The 13,579-nt window shown below is 40.6% G+C and overlaps 1 protein-coding gene across 2 annotated transcripts in view; it reads left to right on the forward strand.

The window, feature by feature from the left end:
* Positions 1-13,579, forward strand: part of LOC122865705 (caM kinase-like vesicle-associated protein) — a 43,838-nt gene that overhangs the window by 10,555 nt on the left and 19,704 nt on the right. Inside the window, exon 2 of one of the 2 annotated variants that reach the window (XM_044174531.1) lies at positions 12,014-12,099. The exons of the other annotated variant lie outside the window; for it this stretch is intronic. The gene's annotated coding sequence lies outside the window, so the exon portion shown is untranslated. The remainder of the gene's footprint in view (positions 1-12,013; positions 12,100-13,579) is intronic. 2 annotated transcript variants of the gene reach the window in all.

The raw sequence follows: 13,579 nt of genomic DNA on the forward strand, positions 1-13,579 counted from the left end.
TATATTTAGGTACAGACTGCTACTATCGACTGGAGAAAGGCCCCAGAGATGGGCTTTTTTCATTCACGTGGGACGAAAAGAAGCATGAGTCCAGCTTTGTGGTGGATAGTAGGTTTTTGTAGAGCAGTCAGTCTGTTCTTCCACTTTAACTTATACAAGAAAGGCCAAGCATCAGAGGACCAATCCCATGGGCTTTAAGTGTTACGGCTCCAATTTTCCCAGCACACATCAGAGCTGTGGACACTTGTCTAAATCAGTTCAGACACGTGTCCTGTTGCATGGTATTTCTGCCAGGAACATTATGTAGATAAAACTAGAACAGAGCCACATGTCACATGACATAACAGACATCACTTTAAGAGGCTCCAACATGGATCATAACAGCAACTGTGTTGGATTAATAAGCAACTAGTATAACAATTATACAGTATGTTCTATAACGCATTATATGCTTTGTGTACGGACATAGTGTTTGTGTAAAGGTTCAAAGTTCACCATGGAAATGGCAGTTGAGAAAGCAATGTAACCTCAAGATCCATTCTGTGACTGTTCACATGATCTTCATCAGCAGAGTTTGCCCAGCATGGCTGCTAGCAGCTCTGTAAGGCTGTACTTTAGGCATGGTGGTGCTAAATACCATAAAATGTATGTAACACTGTCACAGTGTTGGCAAGCAGGGAACAGGGAAAGTATCCAAACACAGAAAGGAGGCAGAACAATGACTTGAGTGATTTATTTTAAGCTTGCTGGCAGGTACAGGTAGGCTGACAGCTAAAAGGGCCAAAAGGCAGCAATACCAGCACCAACATAGCAACAGGGATGAAGTGACTAAGAACAAAGGAAGTGAACCAGTATATATGCTGATGAGGGAATGAGTTGCAGGTGAGGAGTGGGCGGAGTAGGCCAAGTAACTGCAGGGCTGATGAGGGAGAGTGGAAACAGGTGTGTAGATGGGTGGGGCAGTCAGGCGATGGGGAAAGGAGGGAAAGGGGTTACTGCAGGGCAGGAGGGAGTGGCTGAACGTGGGAGTGAGAGAATAACTGGGTCAGGAGAAAAAGTGACAAAGTGCATCTAGTAGACAGGATGATAATAGCAATAAACATGTGTTTGAGGAGGTGGGAATGTGGCTGAAGAGAGGGACTGAGGAGCAAACTGTGACAAATACAACCATATACAAAACATAGGTACATGATAATATTGTATGAAAACGGTGTGAAAATGGCCATAGACAAAACAAACAGAGGATTTTCATAAACATAAGATATAACTCTACATTTTTAAGCCGTTCAGCACAACAGACGTCTTCGTATATGGAGGCAAGAAACTGCAGAAATAAATGAGGTGTTGACAGCTGTGTCTGATGTAGTGAACATCACTGGTGTTTTCTGGGGGGCGGTGTGCATGATTTACACATAATGCCTGAATATTTGCTGAGTGGATATAAAATACTTGGGAGGCAGACATTAGCTCTTTCTCTCTTTTCTCCTGGTTTTAAGCATGGTTTCCTTTGGCTCTAACTTGATGACGCTTCATCTAAAAATAAAACAAAAGTATAAAAAAGGAAATTTACTGCATGGATTTATTAGAGAACATCCTTTGCTATACACAGTACAGTAAATAGAGCTGAGTTGGAGTGCATCACAGGACCAATAAAGGTTTGGACCAGGCTCTCTTTCCCTTTGAGAAGGACAAATGTGATCACACTGTGGGTGTGAAACATGCATGAATGCCTAGATCAATTTAAGCATTGGCTGAAATGCAAACTAGATGACGTTTTTTGGGAGGGCTTGGTGTTTGCGTGTGTACAACAGGAAATGTAGCCAGCATGGGGATTGGGTTTGCTTGGCTCGGCTGAGGAGCAGGTGGGCCGGACTGGTGGGCAGGCGGCGCTGTGATTCCACCGGGACTATCGAGGCCATATGCAGGACAGCTCACCACCCCTCACTGGGTCTGTGCTTGCAGTGGGCCGCAACACATGTACTCACCCCGGTCTGAGGAGCGAGAGCATGTCCTCGCAGCAGGCAAAGTTCTTTCTACACCAAGAATATGTCATCTCTTCACCCGTGTGACCAGTGTGTAACCATGGAGACAGAGGGCTGTTACGTTGCATTTACACTCATTTGAAACGTTTAAGCCACTGCAGTGTTATTCAGTCTGCTTTATGACTTGGATTTTCTGCAAGCCATTCAGCAGTGTTTCCAACATCCGTTTACCTGCACACAGTGACAGTGCCACAGCTGCTCCACTCTGATGTCATTTGAAAAGCAGCTAGAAATTCAGTGCAAGCTAGTTTCTCTTGCTGAGTATCCAAAAGCACAGGCAGTAACACAATCCTAGTTTTCATGAACGTTCTGTTGAGAGATTACGCGTCCCTCATCCTGCTGGGTTTTCTCCCCCAGAGAGGGTAGTTTGTAAATATGATGAGGCTGCGGAGAGTATTACAGAAGTGACTTACATAACACATTAAGATACTGTCGGTGGAAACTATAGAGCTCAGTAACCTCTAATATTTTCCTTGACAAAAATCATTATAATATCCCAATTTTAAGGACTGCACTGGTGTGCTTATTAATCTTGCAGGAGTTGTCAATTTGCAGCCAAAGCTTTATAAGTGATGCACAAACATTAAGGGAGGTATTATTCTCAAATATGACAATCAGTGAATTGATTGCTGCTGCTCTCACTACCGATGTCTGAAATCATCAGGTATTAAAATGTTTTAAAGACCTCTGCAAACATCCTGGATATTTATGCCTGCAGCTTTCTTTCTGCAGGGCGTCTGTCAAGTTGTGTCTGATCTAATTAATGACTTCGCAGCAATTTACCGATGGCTCATTTAAAATTGTGTTTTATTCATTCAGTTAAATCATACACAGTATTTTGTTTGAGCAGCTCACAAGCTCCATCCTGGAAATAAACTGTACCTTGGCTCAGTTTGAAAAGTAAATTGAAAAATGTAATAATAAACTTCACTGGACATTCATTTTAAAGGTAGCTGCTTTACATAATCTTGTAAACATGTCTAATTCATCATGTCATCGGTGCTGCCTCTTTGTGTACACGGCTAACCATCACTGAAAACTGAAAAGTAAAAGCATTTAAGGCCTAAATCAAGAAAGAAACCTGATTAAAAAATGAAGATAATATTCATTTCAGTCAACTTCAATAGTATTTTTGGATGTCCTGATTTTAATTTCAATTAAATTCGTCAGTATTGGGAAAGCTACTCTACATTAAATGAAGCTTCACTACACTGAAGCTATACAGAGAAATGTAGCAAGCTAAGCTACAGCAACATGGCAAAAGTAGCTTACTACATAGAAGCTTTTTTTTTTTACATTGAACCAACTTCATTAGAAGTCAGCGCTCTCTGCTCTCACTGCTCCAAAACCAACCACGCTTAATTTTTTTCACTTTCTGCCAACAGAAAGTGAAAAAAATTGTAGCTAGCTAGTGGCTAGCTGTTGACAAGTTGCTGGCTGCAGACTGCACTGAATTGTGATGGCTAGCTTGGTTGGCGATGGCTGCATTAGCTAACATGAGCTAAGCTACTGAAAAGCTGTTTGATTCAGAAAACAGCGACGCTACCACCACGCTACTGAGAAATGTAGTTAAACTAGTAACGCCGCTAAACTGCAGTTTTATATCATTGCGTCATATTTGGAGCAGGTAATTGTAACACACCAGCAAATTAAACCATATCAGTATTTGGGCCCATTGTTTGTTTTGTTTGGCCAACAATTCAATTAGAATTCGAGTTGAATCATAACAGCAGCTGTCCTGTTCTCTTTGTCTCTAAAATAAAAGCAGTTTCACTTAAACACAGTGTGCTCCGATGCCTGACTGTGAGCCTAAATATTGAATTTATGTATGAAATTTTGAGGGAAATCTGGAATTGTTGATTCTTTAAGAACCAAATGTCTGTATCTAAAAGTTTGTATTAAAATGATAAGTTGGCCATTATTAATTAAACAACAAATTAAGCTAAAGGCTTTCTGTATACAGTAGGATGGAATACACATGTATATGCATACACACACAATGCACACTGTGCTGCAGCACAAAATAACAGCAGAAAGAGTTGAGACAAGCATCACATTAACTAACACGAACTGATACAATATCATTGTTCCATTTTCTAGGCTTCTCTCCAAAGCAGCAAGCATTAGAGAGAAACTTCTCTTTGATTTCACACCAAGCCCTCAGACAACAACAGCTCTGCAGCAGTCCAACCCATCAGTTTCTATCCCCTCCAAGAACCTCGTAACACACTTCTAACAAGCAGCGGCATGGTGCCCTGGCCATGAAGTCTCTTCATGCTGTTGAGTTTTATTTGCTCTCTCAGAATAAAAGAGAATTTAAATGAACTTGCGGACAGCTTTCAAGATTGGACTTGGATGGAGAGCTAACAAAATCTAAAACTGGTTAACCTGTGTACAAGATTGAATCATGACCTCCTGACTGGTTTTCATCTGTTACACTGCATTGTGCTGATTTTTTAGTTGGTTTACAGCTGAAAAATACAAAAATGGTGGAGGGAGCCAGGTCGATTTCCCAGCCCTGCCTTTGCACAACAATGTTAAACCTTCCACTGCAGTATTCCTGTTTTTGCTGACTGACTGTTTTAGCTGAATATCAAAATCTACTCCACCAGAGCTCGAGTTATGGCAGTTAGTCACAGGACCGAGACAGCAGATCTATACTGCTCAGTCGTATTAAAATACTTGCTTCATGCCTGATATTATTGACCTGACTTGAATAAAAAAGAATCCCACAATTATATATTATTGTTATCGTGCTTTTTCTTATGCATGTTGTATGTAAATCATTTGATCTTTTACATAACATTCCCTGTAGATTGATGCTTTTTCATTAAATCATTTCATTAAATTAATCAAAAAGACATCACATAGAATGAATCTAAATCATGCAGATACCCACATCTTCATCATGCATGCATTGCCTTTGAGCAATGTATTCATCATAGTGCTTTCAGTTTCAGTTGTGCTGGACTTCAGACAAAACCCTCCAGATCTGCCTTGTTTTAAACATCAGGCTCCGGGTGCAGCGGCGGCAGCCTCAGCCCCCCCCCCCTCTGTCAAAGGCATTTTCATGCTCTGAACTAACTATTTTCAGTTCAGTGAAACGATGATATAAGAAGCCTCCTCTCCCGCGGTGGAGAATAGTGCTGTTCAAACTGAATGAGAAGAGAGAATAAAAGATGGAGCTAGCACGCAATGCTACGTAGAGCAACAGCGGAAACTAATGAGAGCATTAGACACAATCTATTTACTTTACACAGAGGAGGGAAAACAGAATGTTTGAGAGCACAGGGAGATGGTGCTGGAAAGAATTTGCTGTCAAATTAGAGTTAAGGAAAAATGTGATCCTTTTTGTGCCTGCAGAAAAGACCTTGGTCTCTATGCCAGAAAGATTACGTCAGTCTTGTACAGATATATGGCTTTTCTGTGTGATGAGACCTTGTTGCAGTTGTCAGTTGCTTGCTGTCAGTTGGTCAGTGGATCGGTCCACCACTTTTGTCCAAACTGAGATATTTCTGAACAACTACTCGATTCATTGCCATGAAATTTCGTACAGACATTCGTGGTTCTCAGAGGACGAATCCTAATGACTTTACTGGTCCCTGACCTTTCATCTAGCGCTACCACCAGGTCAGACTTTTCACTTATCCACTGAAATATCTCAACATCAATGGATTAGCATCACATTTTGTACACACAATCAAGATTCCCTGAGGATGAATCCTACTGACTGTGATGAGCCGCTGAATTTTCCTCTAGTGCCACCATGAGGCTGACATTTTTGTTTTTATAGTGAAATGTCTCGACAACTATTGGATGGGTTGTCATGAAATTTTGCACAGACATTAATGGTCCCCTTAGGTTGAATTCTAATGACTCTAGTGATTTCCTGCCTTTTCCTCTAGTCAGATTTTTTACTTATCTAATGAAATATCTCAACCTCTAGTTAGCTGACGGGCACAACATGTTGTACAGACATTCATGATTCCTAGAGGATGACTCCTAATGACTTATTGTTCCCTGACCTTTCATCTAGCGCCACCATCAGGTCCAACTATTCCTTTGGCCAATACTTTTTAGTGATGAACACAGAGAACTATCACCTGAATCTGCAGCTCCCCTTGGCTTCACGGAGCTTTACGCCGGGTTCAGACAGGAGGCAAAAGCTGCGCGAGCAGTAGCCTGGCTGTTCGCACCAGAAGCGCATTTCTCTGCGCCTGTGTGTGTGTGTGTGTGTGTGTCTGCTCGTCTCTCTCGCTCTCTGTTTGGACACAACAGACAAATGTGGAATAAGTACATAATTTAAAAAACACAATCGCAAACAGCAGTGATACCATTTCTAATAATTATAGTGGATGGGCAGATTTTGAAATTTCATCATTTCGGGGGAAAAATCGGGGAAATTTAAACTCTTTAAATTAAATTCAAACTTTTTGATCCAGGACATCGGGGGGATCATTCTCCACTACTGGTCCATAACGCTTGTGTTACCCAGGTTCATTCTTACAAATACATACGGACTGTAATCTGTCTTGGAATGTCCATGTGAATCCTATATGCACTACGATCCAACAGCGAGAGGGTAATGTTGTTATTTTATCATGCTGTGACAGAGAGTCTATTACTTTACAGAATTTCATGGGGGAGCATCCCTCCCTCCAAATGCTCTTAGAGAAGACTATAGTTAAACAGGCTAGGAAAATTATCGCAGACCCCTCCCATGGCCTGTATTCAGAATACGAACTGCTCCCATCAGATAGAAGCTACATGGCTCCAATTACATACTGGAACGATACCTGAATAGGTATAAAAACTCTTTCATCCCTCTATCACTGAATCTCATAAACTCAGGACATAAGGAGGGTGTGAAATAAGGGGCTGTGATGCATGCATTTAAATGCACTTATGTCTGCACTTATCTGTGCTATGCACTTTATGTCTTTTATTGCACTATAATTGTATGTATTTTTATTTGACAGCCTTTATGTCCCCTGGGACAAATTAAGTAATCTTGAATATTGGACTTCCATCAGGTGGCCAAAACATGACTGAATGATAATGTTGCTCTGTAACTACTGGATGTATAGATAAGCAACAGTTTGCTAAAAGGTTATCAAGTTAAAAGGTGTTGATATGTCAGTGCTCACAACTTGTTTCCACTGCCCCCAAGTGGCCCAAAAACAGTTATTGCAGGTTTAAGGTTTGAAACATTTGCACAGGTGCAACTACTGGAGCTAATAAAGGACTGACATAATAGGTTTTTAGCTTTTCTCCTTCCTGGGCTATCACAGCTGAGACTGGTGAAAGCAGATTCAGGAAGTGGATGAGACAAAGACAGAGGTGGAGCATACAGCATCTCTGGACTAGCAGGAGTCTCTCCATTCAGCTAATGTGATTGTGCATCTTTCCAACATCAAGAGATATCATTCAAGAAAAGATATGCTAATAGTATTGCAGACAGAAAGCTAATGATCTGAAATATCTTACAGTATAGCCATGTGCTCCTTCTCTTGCAAGAAGGCAGGCAGCAGGGACAGTGTAATGTGACTGTCATCTGGAAATCTAGCTGTGTTAATAACCTACAAGATGTATCTGCACTCTTAACACCCCCCACACACAAACTATTGAACAGGGACTCAGGGAGGATGCCATTAAAATGTAGGAGACTTTATTGTACAGTGAGTTTAATGCTGTGGCTAACAAGACAATTGTGTAATACCAGATGTGTTACAGAAATGTCATGAATGTGAACTAGTGCATACATGTTCAACGATATGGAGTTAGACTAGTCTACTATAGCCTAAGGTTGCCTTCTTCTGCGGTTAGCTAGTGCAACACAATTTCCCTCAAGTTTGCTGCTATCCCACAATGGGGAGGGATTCACTGTGGTGTAGTATTGTTTGTTTTCAAATGTTATCAATTTACAGTCTCCTCCTGTCAGTTTCAATAATGTGCTTTCTTGAATTTACTGCTCATAATTTGTCTCTTTTGTGCTATCAATTTCACAGTCAGCACTCCGAGGGGACTTTCAATTAGTGTGAGCTCGACATTAAAACCAAACCTACTTTATTTATCCCTGCCTTTAGATGATAATATTTCATGTAATGTCGATTTTATGCATGGCAATTAAAGTTTCTGTCCACTGAAGCAGCACAGAGGAACTGAAAGCTAATGAGATTGGCAGTGCAAGGCTTGTTGGAGAGGAGAAGCTGAGCCATGGGTCTCCTCATGTAAACAACTGACCTGTTTTTTGGAGTAAAGAGGACATTGTACATTACGGTTGTGTTATAGTGAAACATAGTTGATCATCGGACTAATGCTAATTCACATATTGGTTTATAACTGACATAAGCTGAAAAATAGCAATTAAACTCAATAATTTAAAACATTACCACAACATCTTTAAACATAAAAATTGTACTTTTCAGCCACTATGTGAGTTAACTTGTATATGATTATAGCATCTTTTCAATGATTCTAATGGTGTAAGTTTTTGTTTGTAGAAAATGAGACAATCACAGTCAAAATTGGTGCAGTTGCTTTCAGCACATTCATCTCAGTGTCCTCGGGTCTGATCCATGGGCCTGCATTGCTCTATGCCACAGTGTCTTTTTTGATACTACCACTGTATGAAATGTTCAAATTCTACACACTCTAAAGCGAACTGCCAATTAACAGGACTCAAACCAAGAGGTGCTTATAGTATTATTATTGGGATTTGTTGGGTCTCTGTAAATAATATTATAAAGAGTACGGTCTAGACCTGCTCTATAGGAAAAGTGCAATGAGATCACTTCTGTTATGAATTGGCGCTATATAAATCAAACTGAATCGAACAGTATTATACCCTTTTCAGACAACGGACGAGCGTTTGACGTGGGTCTACTCAACGTATGTTTGACCCGCGTTGGACACGCTCATAGGAAAAAGCAATCACTCTGCATATTTTTGCATGAAAATAAATACAACTTTAGCTCCAAAATGTAAAAATATCAATACATTCACTTTACACTTAACATCGCATATACAGAAAAAAATACAGCGGTTTCTTATTGTTGACAGTACAGTAATGGAGGCACCAGACATAGTAAATGATATGACGAGTATAAATTTGTGGACCAAACTATCTTTTGTTTGTTTGTCTAGGTTGTGGTCACCACTGTCAGGCAGACTTGACCAGACTTCTCAGCAGAGATGTTGTGTCTCAGGTTTAGGTTGGTTAGACTCTTCCATTAACTCAGTCAGTCTCACACCCTCCCTGAACCTGCTTTCATCATACATTCTTTGAACTGTGTCTGTAATTAGGGCATTCAAAAAGTGCTCTTACCACCTTATGTTGCGATTCACCACGCTCACACCAACACTCTCCTGCATCGGACTAAAAATGACATAAAGGTACAGGGGTTTTGTCAGCAGCGACATTTCTTGGGCTAAAATTAGAAATAGTGTCTGTGTCCATTGCAAATAGGAAAGGACACAAATGTCCATAGTACAGTGCAGTATATGGATTCACACTGTAATGCACACATGTATATGTGCATTCAGGCATGCACTCATGTCTATGCGCTCACACACGCTGTCTCCCTCAGGATGGATTGTCTGTAGCTGTTTTATCAAAACAAGCTGGCATTTGTTCTCACATACTCTCTCCATAGGGATTTTATAGTTACATATAGCTACAAAACCAATATCAAACTAGCTTAATACTGGTAGTAATAACCAGTGTCATTTTTTTTTCAGTAATGAGTAGTGTAAGGGCTTACAATTTCAAAACAAATTCAGTATTTACATTACAGTTACTAATCCCAGTAACGCTTAGTTACTTTGACATTTCAACTCTTACTGGGAGTTAGATGATGGGCCAATATCAGATTGATCTCTCTGCGTTCAGTCAATAGTCTGGTCCGGGATGTGCTAGCTTGCAGCAGAGGCTTAAAGTTGGGGCAGCTACCTACCAAAAGAGGACAAATGGTAATTCCAAAGTTGTCTTATTTACATGCTGTGTGTTATTAGCTGGCTTGCTGACGTTAGCCGTGGGTACGAGTATATTCAGGAATCACCTAATTTTGTTTAGAGTTGGAGGGTGTAATTGCGCAGTTGAGGTTGGGACTGGAGAGCTGTGTGCCGGTCACTGATGCTAAGCTAACGTTAGCTGATGGATGGTTAGTAAATAACTCCAAACTGTAGGCTGCTAAACCACAATGGGAAAAAAAAAAACAACAACTACAATGTCTCGTTTTCTATTTCTACTCGTGTTAAATACAAAAGATGGAGTTGTTTAAAGGAGCGTGCGTCAGACTTTTAAATTAGCACAAGCCATGAACGAAATAATTTAAGTCATATGCCAAAAATCTCCATACAGCAAATTTTAAATGCAGGAAATCAAACCTCTCCCCCTGGCAAGCCAAGTCAAGCCCACAATTAACATTCAAGCACTAGTAGCAGCATCAGCTAATAGCTTGAATCGGTTTAATAATTGATGTTAGAAAACCACAGCTCATCTCATATTCACATTGTCTTCATGACTTTCACGTTAAGCAGACAAAATGTAGCAAAATGCTTTTTTGTCTTGTTTAAATCGGCTGCTTGCAGTTCTTGGTGAGGTGCTTTGGCTAGTGTACTGTACTGTAGGTCTCAGAACCATTTCCTGTGTGAAACAGACATGTAAGATGAATGCTGTTGGTGCTGGCAGGATTAAAGAAGACACCAAAGACAGTTACAGTCATAGGTACAGGACGTAGCGGACAATTGCCTTTCAAATGCTAAAGTCACTTCTAGTCAGCTGTTTGTAGGTACTGATTCTGTCATTTTTTTGCCAAAGTATACTGATAAAATAACAATATAAAAAAAATATACCAAAAGCAGCCACTGCATGTGTCCGTCCTGTTAGTCAGTTCTGAGATGATGCTTCCTCAGGCTGTAATGCACACAGGCTCTGAGAAGCTGTTCACTGGCTTTGTATGTAGTTGATAACAAAAATTCCTGTGTACTCTCCTGCCTAATTAAGTCCAGGCATTGTGTCCCCGCTCTGGAGCAGAAAAATAATGGTATGGTGGGCAGCAGGTGTAGAAAGGGCAGTCTGCTTGTCCTGGGAAGGCGGGCAATATATCGACTATAGAACTGTGACTCTTGTACAGTATATGTGACATGATCGTGCAGTCTCACCTCCCCTTTAGAAGCTGTTGTAAGAGGGGGCTGTAATTTTCCTTGTGATTTGTGTAAAGTGCAAGATTAAGTCTGTGGTGTTGTCGCTGCAGATGATTCTCCATAGAGGGGCTCCAAGTGTGACTGTGAGAGAGTGGTGGCACAGGAAGACAGAAGGAAGTGGGAAGGAGGTCAAGTGGAGAAGAGTGAGGGTTTTCTTAAGCTCCTCTCTGCTGCCGAAGAAGCCACTGCAGTGTTTTCTCATTCAGTGAGGAATGCAGCAATATGAGTCAAATACAGAGCCTTGTTGCCCTCTTGTGAGTGAATGACAGCACATAGATTCTGATCGTTTTCTAAAGGCATGAATGATCAGGGTCCCTGACCTTTAATAAGTCCTCTTAAAAAAAATATAAGCCATCCAATCCTCCCAATTCTTGAGAGATTTGATGTGTGTGGGGCTGACGCAGACACCGACAATCAGTGCAGCACACTGAATTGGGATTAGAGGAGGGCTGAGGAGAGAAGGCTGGTAATTATTACAGCACTGCCAGAGCTGACATGCTTCTGCTCCTAGCACGCTGTTAAGCAAGCGCCCCGGGACACAGCGATTCCTCGATGCAAGAAAGACACGAACCACAGGCCCAGTGAGACACGCTGTGGAAAAGGAGACTGTCAGCCATGATTAATTAATTCAGTTGTGTATTTTAAAAACCTTTGCCACCATCTTTATTCTGATCCCGCTCCGCGCATGCTGCTGACTGATGCAACTCTCCATCTCTTACTTCCTGTCTGCTGTTGTTACTCTGCTCTTCTCCCCCTCGTTATAGACCTCTCAGCTCCACACTCCTCTGCTGGCCCTGCAAAGGTTGAAACAGCAAGGCTAATATGCTACATTGCAACTTTAATTAGTGCGGTAAGACCCCCAAGACAGTGCATGCAAACTTTTATGTCAACATTTCCAAGAGGCCATTTCCCCTTAAAATCAAATGTAAAAAGATAATTCTTGCGAGTTGCAGTAATGAGGCGGTGTGATGTAGCAGAATGTTGTTTCTTCTTTCCCAGTGAGCTTCTGAGAATTCTGTGCTTCCATGGGTGCATTGAATCGCCACTGAATTAATGCAGTTTTTACTGTATACTGTGAAATAATATACATACAAAGTACTTTGATTTGGTCTTCATCTTGGGTGCCTATTTCTTCTGATTATATAGAAATATACAGGGAACAGCGCCGCTATAATTTTGCCAGCATAGTCAGAGGTACTTTAGATTTATAGCATAACATCAATATTCCACCTTGAGTGTACTGTTCATAGAGTAAATCTCAGCACTATTGGGTTATCTTGGCCCTTGGTTCAGCCCTTCATCAATAAAAGTTCACTCAGAGTCAGACAGCTTAGGCGCAAGCAATAACAATCATTAGCATTTATATTTGCCTGTTGTTATATCTTTGGAGCATAATAGCTACAAGTGAAAAATTACATTTTCTATATAACTAAATGAATTAGTTGGTTGTGTTTTAGTTGTATGAGCTGCCTCCATGTTATTTAAATTACTTACTTTGGACTGTGGCTACCCTACGCCTGCACACCCTTCACACCTGGCCAATTTATGATGTGTTATGTGTCGACACTTGACTTGAAAACGATTTGTTTAACACTTATGGTGTTGTTATGTCTTTAAAATCCATGTGTTGTCCTGCCTCCAAAATGCCATGTTCACACCTGGAGCTAAAATCCATTTTTTGCACATCTGATATGTCACATATCACATAAAATCAAGTCATGTCAGATGAGATTTACACCATTTATGTACACATTTGTGTTTGAATTTCTATTTACATCACATCTCTGACCTCTCAGATCAGGCTTAAGTGTTGTTCACCTCTTTCTCCATGCACGTATTTTACATCATCATAAATCACATGGAAGAGATGCTACAAACAACTACTAAAGACAGGGTGAATGATGAAGTTTCATTCCTCACCAACAAGCTGAGATCTTATATGACAAATATGTTATGAACAACCAGAAAATGTCATTAACAGTCAGAGGGATTTTAAATGAATCTTAGAAAATCCGATATGAAAAAAACAGGTTTGATCTGTCTGCTGCCTGAACATAGTGTCAGTTCTCCGATCACAGTCGGGCTACTTCACTATCTGGTTTTCAAAATGAACCTGTTACCTGGTGTGATTGAAACCTTACTGATTGTAACTGTAGTCCATGCATTTTTTTAAAAGCATTGTCGAAGTTAACGGCTTTCAAGCCAATACAGAGCTGCAGAAATCCAACAATAACTTGTTTTCTTGTTTTCTATCATCCTCCAGTTCTTATGTTTGCTTCCAGTTTAATAAGCATAGTTTCCTTGCACCGTTTTTCACAGGAAGAGACAGC

The sequence above is a fragment of the Siniperca chuatsi genome, linkage group LG2 (assembly GCF_020085105.1).
Source record: "Siniperca chuatsi isolate FFG_IHB_CAS linkage group LG2, ASM2008510v1, whole genome shotgun sequence".
Taxonomy (NCBI): Eukaryota; Metazoa; Chordata; class Actinopteri; order Centrarchiformes; family Sinipercidae; genus Siniperca; species Siniperca chuatsi.